This window comes from Pinus tabuliformis, chromosome X (genome assembly GCF_031772625.1).
Source record: "Pinus tabuliformis cultivar Carrire ecotype Pingquan chromosome X, CPIR1, whole genome shotgun sequence".
Lineage (NCBI taxonomy): Eukaryota > Viridiplantae > Streptophyta > Pinopsida > Pinales > Pinaceae > Pinus > Pinus tabuliformis.
In genome coordinates, this window is record NC_142308.1 from 698,282,804 (window position 1) to 698,292,968 (window position 10,165).

The 10,165-nt window shown below is 37.6% G+C and overlaps 1 pseudogene; it reads left to right on the forward strand.

Moving 5' to 3' along the window:
* The first annotated feature begins 3,303 nt into the window (after positions 1-3,303).
* Positions 3,304-3,843, forward strand: LOC149141902 (U2 small nuclear ribonucleoprotein A' pseudogene; annotated as a pseudogene).
* Positions 3,844-10,165: the final 6,322 nt, after the last annotated feature.

Consider the following 10,165-nt stretch of genomic DNA (forward strand, 5'->3'; position numbering starts at 1 on the left):
CCTGCAAATTCAAAAAACAGTCTAGGTTTAAAAATTTGCAGAAGATAGCCATGCCACCAAAGAGGAAAGAACATGAGTTGTTCAATCCAATGGTGCATCCACCAATGGACTTGGACCATATTCCACTTGCGGACAGGGATTTCAAGATACATGAGACCATCTTTGAATTTGATCTCTTTGACATATACTACTGGTGGGAGGACAAATTTGTTGATGAAATGGATGATATAGGACTCTGGGATACAAATTTTCCTTTCTATATTTTTCCCAAAACCCATAGTTGCCTAGAATTGATCAGAAAATGCCAGTCATGCTATAACCCACAACAAAGCGTAGTAATAGCCCTAGCAGGAGACATAATGTTTACCATTGACGCTAAATCTATAATGCAGATGATGCAAGCTCCTATGTTAAATACACATGGGCAACAACATAATCTGAAGGATAAAACATGAGAATACATTTTTATTAACAAGAGATATACATTTATAGTACATGGTTTGACCATTGGGTTCCACACCCCAAGGTCTCTTGGACTCCTTTTGTCTATTCGACTTCCACACTAACCCATTAAGGATTAGGTGTCCAACATTCCCCCCCTTAATCCAAAGGGTTATGTATGAGTCCAAAAAGAGAGTTGTAATACGAAATGTGCAAAAATGCATGGCAGCACTAGGCTGAATGTGCTCTCTGAAATGTTGGTATAAAGGGCAGTGGTGTAAGGATGACCACCAACACTAGAACGCTTAGTGCAATTCTCGGAACTCTTCCAAAACTGGTAAGAAGTTGAAGTCTTCTGCTAGAGGAAGTGCTCCTATTGTTTTGAAGAGGGAAACCTCAACCATGAAAGGGAGGTCTCACCCTGCATAAAACGGAGAACTTCAACTTGAATAGGGAAGTCTCAACCTGTGATGGTTTAAGAATGACCAACAACTCTGAAATGCTTAATGCAATTCCTGGAACTCTTCCAAAACTGGAAAGAAGTTGAAGTCTTCTGCTAGAGGAAGTGCCCTAATTTTGTTCCTGGAATTCTTTCGAAACTGGCAAGAAGTTGAAGTCTTCTGCTAGAGGAAGTGTCCCAGATTACCAACTGAAGGCATGCTCAGGGGCATCTTTGTCTCTGGCTACAACTCTAAAACTGGTGTGCCAGGTTGTGGCTTAGGCTCACTTGATGTGACTTTGAAGCTTGTAGATGACCATCATTTCCCCCCCTGTCAGATACAAGGTGAGATGATGGAGAAAAATCAACTACAAGATTGTTTAATACTCTGGAACAAGTTCTGACATGTGATTGGAATATTTTCTTAGTTGTTGATGCCCATTGCCAAGAAGCGATCCATCCAAGATGAATCTTTGTTCTTGCAGGACGTTTGTCTCTGAAGCATTTGTGTGAAGAATGGGTGGTTTTATGACAGTGCTTACATGGATGAAGATCAAAACAGTGATCTTTCAGATGGCCGACTCGGTCACAGTGTTGGCATTTCACAATCTGTTGTGGTTGTTGTCGCTGTGGAAGAGGGGCAGAGTCTGGAACAGCGGGAGGTGAACTATCATGAAGGAATCCAGCACTCTGAAACTGAATGGGCTTTGAGTAGTCTGGAATATGAAAGGACAAGTCCTTCTCATATCCAATACCATTTTTGTGCTTGTTGTGGACAAGCTGTTCCCAAGGTCTGATGATGGGCTTGGGAAGTGCCGATTGAGTTTCTGCATCTGTATGTACAACTGCTGCTTTATTGGGTACTAAATCTGAACCAACTGTAACATTATTGACTTGCTTCTGATGGGTTGCAGTCTCAATGTTCTGAATAGAAACATGTTCAGAATGAATCCTCTGTTTTAGTTCTTCTTGCTGTAGCTGAGATTCGAGCTGCAAAAAATCAATTTTCTCTTGTGCATTTTGTAGACAGACCTGAATGTCTGTGAGAGAAACTTTGCTGACTTTTAATGTATCATGATTAGTAGACAATATGAGAGTTTTGAGGAACTCTAATACTTCACTGATTCTGGTCATTTTTTCTTCAATGTCATATTTACACCTTAAAAATTGATCACAACTACTACTCAATGCAGAAAAGTAATACTCACTCACAGTACACAACAATATCCTTTATAAATGTGTAGTGAATGAATCAAGGAATCAATGCATATATATATATATATATATATATATATATATATATATGTAGACAGAAACTATAATGAGTTTTAAATACAATGCCACAATTGGGGCAACAGCAACTGCAAACTTGCTTGGATCCTTTAAATACTCCTTCACTTTCAAAGCAGAAATGATGGTTATCAAAACTTCAACAACTATAGCACCATGTCATGGACAGTACTTGAATGCTCATATATAAATTCTTTGACTAGGGTACGAACAAATATTCTCTGATCTTTCCTTTTTCTTCAAAGAAAACAATCTGCCCTCATATATCACACAGAATTTATGGACAACTAAGAGAGCATATGCCAGAATGAAATATATATAAAGAGTATATAAAAAAATCTGATATATATATATATATATATATATATGCATTGTCTATGATGGCATTAACTCACAGTTCGCTTCAGCATTGGAGATGCCAGATTTGAGTAAGTTACTAGCATATTTTTGGCTACCTCTTCAACATATATCCGCACCTCAGTATAACCAACACATCCTCTTCTGAAATAGTGACCATGTTCAGAAAAGCCATGCAATAAGCATTTGGAGGTAGCTTAAAACAATCCTCCTCAAGCAAGGAATCTTTTATGGCCACAAAATTCCTTATAATTGAAATCTACTATATAGCAGAACCACACTTAGAAAAGTGATTATACAGTGGAACTTGGACAGTCAACTGAATAGCGTATAATTTCTTGCACCAGTCATCAAATCTGCACTTCCATACCCACACAGCTTGGAAATTTATGACTGGTGGACTGATATCACGCTCTAACTCGGCTGTGTAGTACGTTCACTTTGGTTCTATGTGAAAATAATGCGGCCCACCTCACTCAGGAACTCGACCTCTTAAGGCATGCACTCGGCCAGTAGAGAAGCAAGGACTTGTCCCTCTATTTCTTCATTCATCCCTCTCCACAATACATCGAGTCAGCAGAAGGATGTATGAACACGTCTTCATTCTGTCAATGGACTCGGCCAATGGTACTAAGGAATTCAACCCAATTTCAAAGAGGGAACTCCGCCATTTTCATGATTAGGAAATTGAGCCCCTTCACTGTTCAATACATTAAATGCATGACCAATACAATGCAGTCAACTTGTAAATAACTTACTGCTTCAACGCATTTCTTAACATTCCTCCACGAATTCGACTTCAACGCATTTATCGTTGTCCGCAATATTTCAATCCAGTACGCGAGCGGGAGCTTGACCTTCGTGGCAATAAAATTGTAGTTATCGAGAACATGGGAGCAACAGAGGACCAATTTGACAGTATAGATCTTTCAGACAATGAAATTGTTAAGCTGGAAAACTTTCCTTATCTGAAGCGTCTAACCACATTTTTAATAAATAACAATTGTATTGCCCGCATCAACCCCAATCTTGGAGAATTTTTGCCAAAACTCCAGACACTAGTTCTTACAAATAACTGCCTTGTGAACTTGGTGGATCTTGATCCACTCGCAGCTCTTGTGAATTTGTAGACACTTAGCCTGTTGGATAATATAGTTACAAAGAAACCAAACTATCGCCTGTATGTAATTAACAAGTTGAAGAAGCTGCGGTTGCTCGACTTTAGAAAAGTAACGAGGAAGGAGAGGTTGGAAGTAGAAAAGTTGTTTGCATCAAAGGAAGCTGAAGAGGAGGCTAGGAAGGAACCCTTTTTTTAAGAATCATATAAGAGATTTTTTTTTTCAACATCAGCATCATTCACCATTCAATGCATACCATAACATGTCATAACGCAGTCCTACACATGGTCTAAATCAATTCATACAATATGGTGCATTGTGCACATAACAAGATTGTTTGCAGCAAAGCGTATGGACATAATGAATGAGTTTCGATCATCGTACGCACAGGGTTTTGAATGCACACTCCAACAGACTGACCTCCAGGTTCAACCAAATGCAGTGACGACCTTCAACACAGTTCACGCACCATTCTTCAAATAATTTAAGCTTTTCAACACATCAAGTTGCAATACAATGTCTCAACGCAAAAGAAATATGACCCCTTCAACACACAAAAAATAATTGCTCCAGAACTCATCGCTGGCTTTCATAGCACGGTGTTTTGGTATCCAATGTAGAGCACAAATGCAGGATATTCAAGATTGCTTCAGCGGCTTGACGACATTCAACGCACAGTCATTCAAACGAGAGTGATTCCAGGCACTGTCAGTAATCGAAGGCTTGTAACGGTCCCTTTGTATAGCAGATGCAATAACATGAATTATGATTGATTACAGGGCAGAGAATCGACAGAGTATATGGGCAGAGATCCAGGCATTAGGTAGGCAGAGAGACAAATGATACTAGGAACGTTCGCGCTGACATTTTCTGCAACTAGAAGAGGCGGACAATGTAACTGTTATGACAGCGGACAGTGGGCAGCGTAGTTGTCTGACACACAAGACTGGAGTAACGGTGCGTAGAAATCAAATGAAATTGTGCCATTCAATGACAAGTCAGAGGTGTGTTTTTGCTAGGGCAGAGATGGCAGGTCTAAGCAAGAAGCGTTTTTAGAAGGCAGGTGAATAAAAATGGCGCTGGAGAAATAACAGGTTACAACTAAAATTTAGCTAAGAAAATATTCATGAAAGGTGTCCAACATCCTACCATTGAAGGACCCTCTCCTTTTTCCCATGAAATCCTCAGTGAAATGTACCAGACACTAGATTTTTCCAAAAGAGCTAAAACCCTGAAACTCTTCATGACTGAACAGACTCCACTGCTTAGCAAAAATCCTCCATATTCCTCCTCTGCTTTCCCTGGAAGAACTAGGCATATAGTCACTATACTTTCATATCTGCTAGGCTATTATTTAGATTAGTGGCTTGATGCGACCATAATAGGTTCCATGTCCATATTGTCATCTGATGCAAAACCTTCTATCTTGTTTAATTTCAGTGAGTTCTTGGCAGATGCCATCCATGAGAAATTCATAAATTTCACCACAAAGGAAGTGTTTCAGTATTATTCAGTATTAGTGTACATGTTTGTTTATTTTTAGGTAGATAGATTTTAGTTTGCAATGACCAAGTTGAATGAAGAAGGAGAACCCCAATCTGTCATCTTCTGGACAACCTTAGTAATGAAGGATCAAAGGAACTTCACATACAAAACATTCATAGAGATGTTTGTCCATCTAGCTATGAGCCTCCTCAGTGGAACAACAGAACCCAGAATAAGTGAAGAAATTAAAAGGATTATGTAGCTGACAGATCAAGCAAGAACAGGAGATTGGTACTTGTACCAAAACTACACAGAATTGAGGGTATATGGGTGTGAATTGGCCCCTTACAAGCTGCCAAAGTTCCTCCCCATGAGGATCTTTGCACTTGAGTATATCAGGCAGATGATCAATGCAGATGAAGTACATTTTGTAGTAGCAAAGAAGAAGTCTCAATTTAGGATCAAATCCCAGATTGGCCCTTTTATTTGCAACAGCAAGGCAGCAGGTGGGGAGGCTGACAAGAAATTGAAAGAAATGAAATTCACTCACAGCTTCACATGGTCCTATGACCCATGGGGCATCATCTCTAAGAAAAGGGTGGAGAACAAATCAACACCTTACATTCACACTCACAAGCCTGAAATAGAAAAATTTATGAACCAGATTGAGTGGATGCCTGAAACCCTGCAAGAAGTTGAGGAACAAATGCTTTCTTCTTCAAGTGCACAGACTCCTGGGTAGCAAGAAAGGCAAAGTACAGAGGACAGACCAGACAAGGGTAAGGAACATGAAAAAGAAGCAACTGGGAAAAGACCAAGAGAAGATCAGTCACCAGGGACTGATACTTCTATGAAAGAGTTCAAATTGAAATTTAGGAAAAGGGCAAGGATACACATGGACATAGGCAAGGAATCACCACAAAAAACAGTCATTAATCTCAGTGATATTCCTGATTCATCTCCAGCAGGAGGTCAATCTTTTCCTACCACTCCAATCTCAGAAAGGCAACAAACTCTCCAAGTTTCCACATCTGCCAATGTAACAAGAGAAAAGGAGGAGACCATTTTTTATACTTTCAAAGAGATAAAGATCAGAAATGAGATGTTGAAAAAGAGTACTTATGCTCAATTCTGGAAGCAAAGTTCTACTTCTCAAGGCAGACTCCTATCATCTTTCGATTCAGAAAAAGGAAAAATGCATATGGCATTCCTTGAGGCACAAACAATGGAGCCTAAAACTCCAGCTGATTATAAACAAACTTCTTTTGAGTTTGATGCCAGAAATGTTCATCCAATTGATCAGCTGGAAATTCATAAGCAAATGGGTGAGATGATTTCCTCCACTCTAACAAATACCTCCATGAATTTGTTTAAAATGCAAGTGGCTTTATCAAATGCTCAATCTCAGCTGAAGATGGAAAAGATTTCATCTCAATCAAAAGATAATAGGATCAAGTCCTTGGAAGACCTAGTGGTGAAAATTGGATATGATCCATTAGATGTGAAAGCAACAGAAGAAATTATTAAGAAGAAGGAGATGGATATAGCAGCTTTGAAGAAACAGCGCAAAATGTCTGCCACGCATGATCCATTGACCAAAGAAATAAAGGAAACAGAGAGTCAAAAGGCAGAAATGATGAAATTGATTATGGAGCAGTCACTCCAAATAAGAAAAATGGAAACAGAGATGGAGAAGATGGTACAAGAGAAGTAAAAAGCAACACAATCGACCATCCCTACTATGGAGGCTCTTCCTCTTATAGTTGTTCTTATAGCTACTCCAGCAACTACTACTACAGAAACAGGAAGCAGTACAGAACAGCTAGCCAAATCCATGGAGAGCATGAATCTTCAAACAGAGGATCAAGACTTGAAACTCAAGTCAACGTTCTGCTGACCAGATTAAAAGAACTGAAAGTGCAAATTCAGCAGAAATGCAGAGGGCAAGAACATTAATTGAAAAATTGCATAAATCTGAAAAGGAATCATCAATTGGAAACACTCTAGGAAGGGTGGAGGAAATTATCTGGAACAATATCATTAATGGCATGAATGAGATTTGGCACAGCATCCAAATTATATTTGAACAGAAGGAGCTAGTTGAAAAAGCTAAGGAATTTATTTCAACTATTAATCTAGAGTTGGGAGACATGCCAACAACAACTAACAGAATCATCAAATTTCTGAATTCAAAGAACAGGTATGAGCTTGAAGAGCTGGGAGTAGCAAATAGGACAAAGACCATCCTACAAGTGAAAAAGGTATTAACCAAAAATAACTTGATTGTCCAGCCTGAGGAGAAATGTCATAATTTTGAGCTGACAGTAAACAGATTTTTTAACAGAAGTAAACAGATTTTTTAACAGAATTGATCCTTTAACACAAAAGGGTCTCCCTTCTTTGTTTGTCATTAATGACAAACTCATGACTAGAGAAGATTGTGTCAAGAGGCTGAAAGACATAGCAAAGGATGTTGTCAATCTCTCTAATATCAGAGGCAACATAACAAGAAAAGCAATGTTGGAGGCTATCAGCAATCCAATCTATATTGAACATGAATTGAAGCACGTTTTTACAGTAAAGCCCACTTTTGCAAAGTACACTGAAGCAGATGAGGTATACCACAGGTTGATCAAAGTCAAAATCCCAGATGAAGATGAATGGAGTGACTTGTGTGACTACCAAGAGGAACAGTACAAGCAGGACTGAAGGAACAGTGCGGAGCTTAGTCAGCACCCAGCCGAGTCAACAAAGCCAACACACCATATTAAAGAGCAGCCAAATCAGCCACTACAATAGAATTAATTACCCAACAACAGCATTCGAAAAAAAAGGGATCAGATGTCCACGTTACCTCATCGTGGCCACTTTGTGGTTGCATTAGTCAAATTTTAGTTTTGTTGTAATTAATAACAAACTACCAAGTGTATACGGCATTCGTTTTAGATTTTAGTTAAATACTTCATGCATTGGAAGTATTAGGTGTTGGACCCTAGTAATTGAAAGAATTTTTCTTTTGGAGCATTGTAATTTTGGAGCTGGAGCATTGATAATAAAGATTGTTTGCAAGACACTTGAGTTATTTTTATCTGGTGATGTTTTTCTTTCTGTGTTAAATGTTTCGTTGTTTTCTATAGTATGCATCATTTAAATCTTGTGGTAAAACAGAAAGTTTAGAGTAAGATATGTTGTTAGAGCACCTTATTTATGTATATGTTTACCATATACATGTTTTCCTCTGAAGTCTGGTTAAAAAATACTTAATTGCTTTTTAACCACTACTGATTTCACCATTCTGTCATTTCATTCCTTATTGTGCTTTAAAGATCCAGCAGAGATAGTTAGCTAGCTAGCCTTTTGAATGCTCTGAAAATTCAATGCTACAATTTAGTTGTTGACTCCATAGCCCAATGGAAAAGGTTTAATAAGATCTACCCCAACCACCCAATCAATCAATTAATCACTCTTTAATCTATAAAACTAGCCTAAAATATTAAAATACTAAGAAGAAAAATCAAAATCTCAAATATACAGAGAGAGATCCCTCTCTGAGTCTAAGAGGGCTAGATCCTAGACTCCAAAGTGGTTTGATGTGTCCTTTATGATCCTTTTTCTTGCCAATCTTAAAAATCATAGAGCGATAACATACTATACGAAATTATAAATCATCAAATGACCAGGTAAATCAAATCCAAATTGGATGGGACAAATTTTGTTATTGACTACGATGCCTTAGGTCCCCATTCCAATTGGTATCACTCAAAAAGACCTTTATTAACCCATGCTAAAAAAATAGCATAAAATTACTAGTCGAAGATCTAGAAATTAGAAAACTAGTGAGCTAGTAAATCTATAAAATGCCTAACCTAATCAAGTGAAAATGCAATGGGATAATTTTTCTTATGAAATAGAATGTTTTTGTGATATAATAAAAGTGGAATCAACTCGATTGAAGCTCGTTAGCATGCTCTAAAAAATAGCAAAAATTTATTGCTCTTTGCCACAAAGGAGTTCCACAAATCTAGATTTGGGAATAAAAAAGCTAATCCAAGTAGCTCAATGATTACTATGACCTTCTAAATCGTTTCTAAGGATGAAATGATTCTTTTGATCCTGCAAAAGAACTTACATCAACCATTTAACTCAAACTTACAACAAGAAATCATTAATATTAAATGCAGAAGTAGAAAAAAATAAAAACAAGAGATGGATGTGAATAAGAAGTGAAAAGAATAAAAGAAATGATACAAAAGGGCTCTGAGGCTCCTAGGATGGCCAAGCCCAAGGAAACTTGGAGACTTGTGAAGGAGAGCAATATTTAGAAGCTGAACATGACACCAATATTCATTATTTTCATCAATACAATTACATCCCTGCAAGAAAATACAATGGAACTACAAAAATATGAGTTCTCTCCACAGGAAGACTAATAAAAAATCTCTCCCTAGAGGCAAATTCGAATTGGTACTTATACAAAATGATTAGGAATCATTCCCCATGAAATGAGGAAGCTTTCCCCACCAAAATCCCTTGATTAGTGGATCTAATTCCCAATACTATGAATCTGCAATAAATGGCAGGGAACACATTCCTAGATTTTCTCAATCATTGGAGTTCCACAATCTGTGCCATAATTCCATAATATCTCATTGATTTATTATTAATATTGATTTTCCTATATAAGGGAACAAGTCCCTAAATTATCTTCTCCTCCAAATGTTCGTAATCTGCCCAATAATCTCATAATATTCCACAAAAATAAATAATATTAGGCACAAATATGCAATTATACATAAATCTTCCTAATGAAAATATTAAAGTTAAAAATACATTATCTAATGCAAAAAGAGAGGTTTAATATGTCAAATGATGGTTAGATGGACCTTAATTTATGTTTAATTTAGAGACATGGGCCATAATTTATGTCTAATTTAGAGGCCCATCACTTATAACAAGAGTTTGAACGTTTGGTTCTTATCTCGTTACGCAGTGAAATTGAACCCCCTAATTTTTTTATTCCACCAACCCTTGCGAA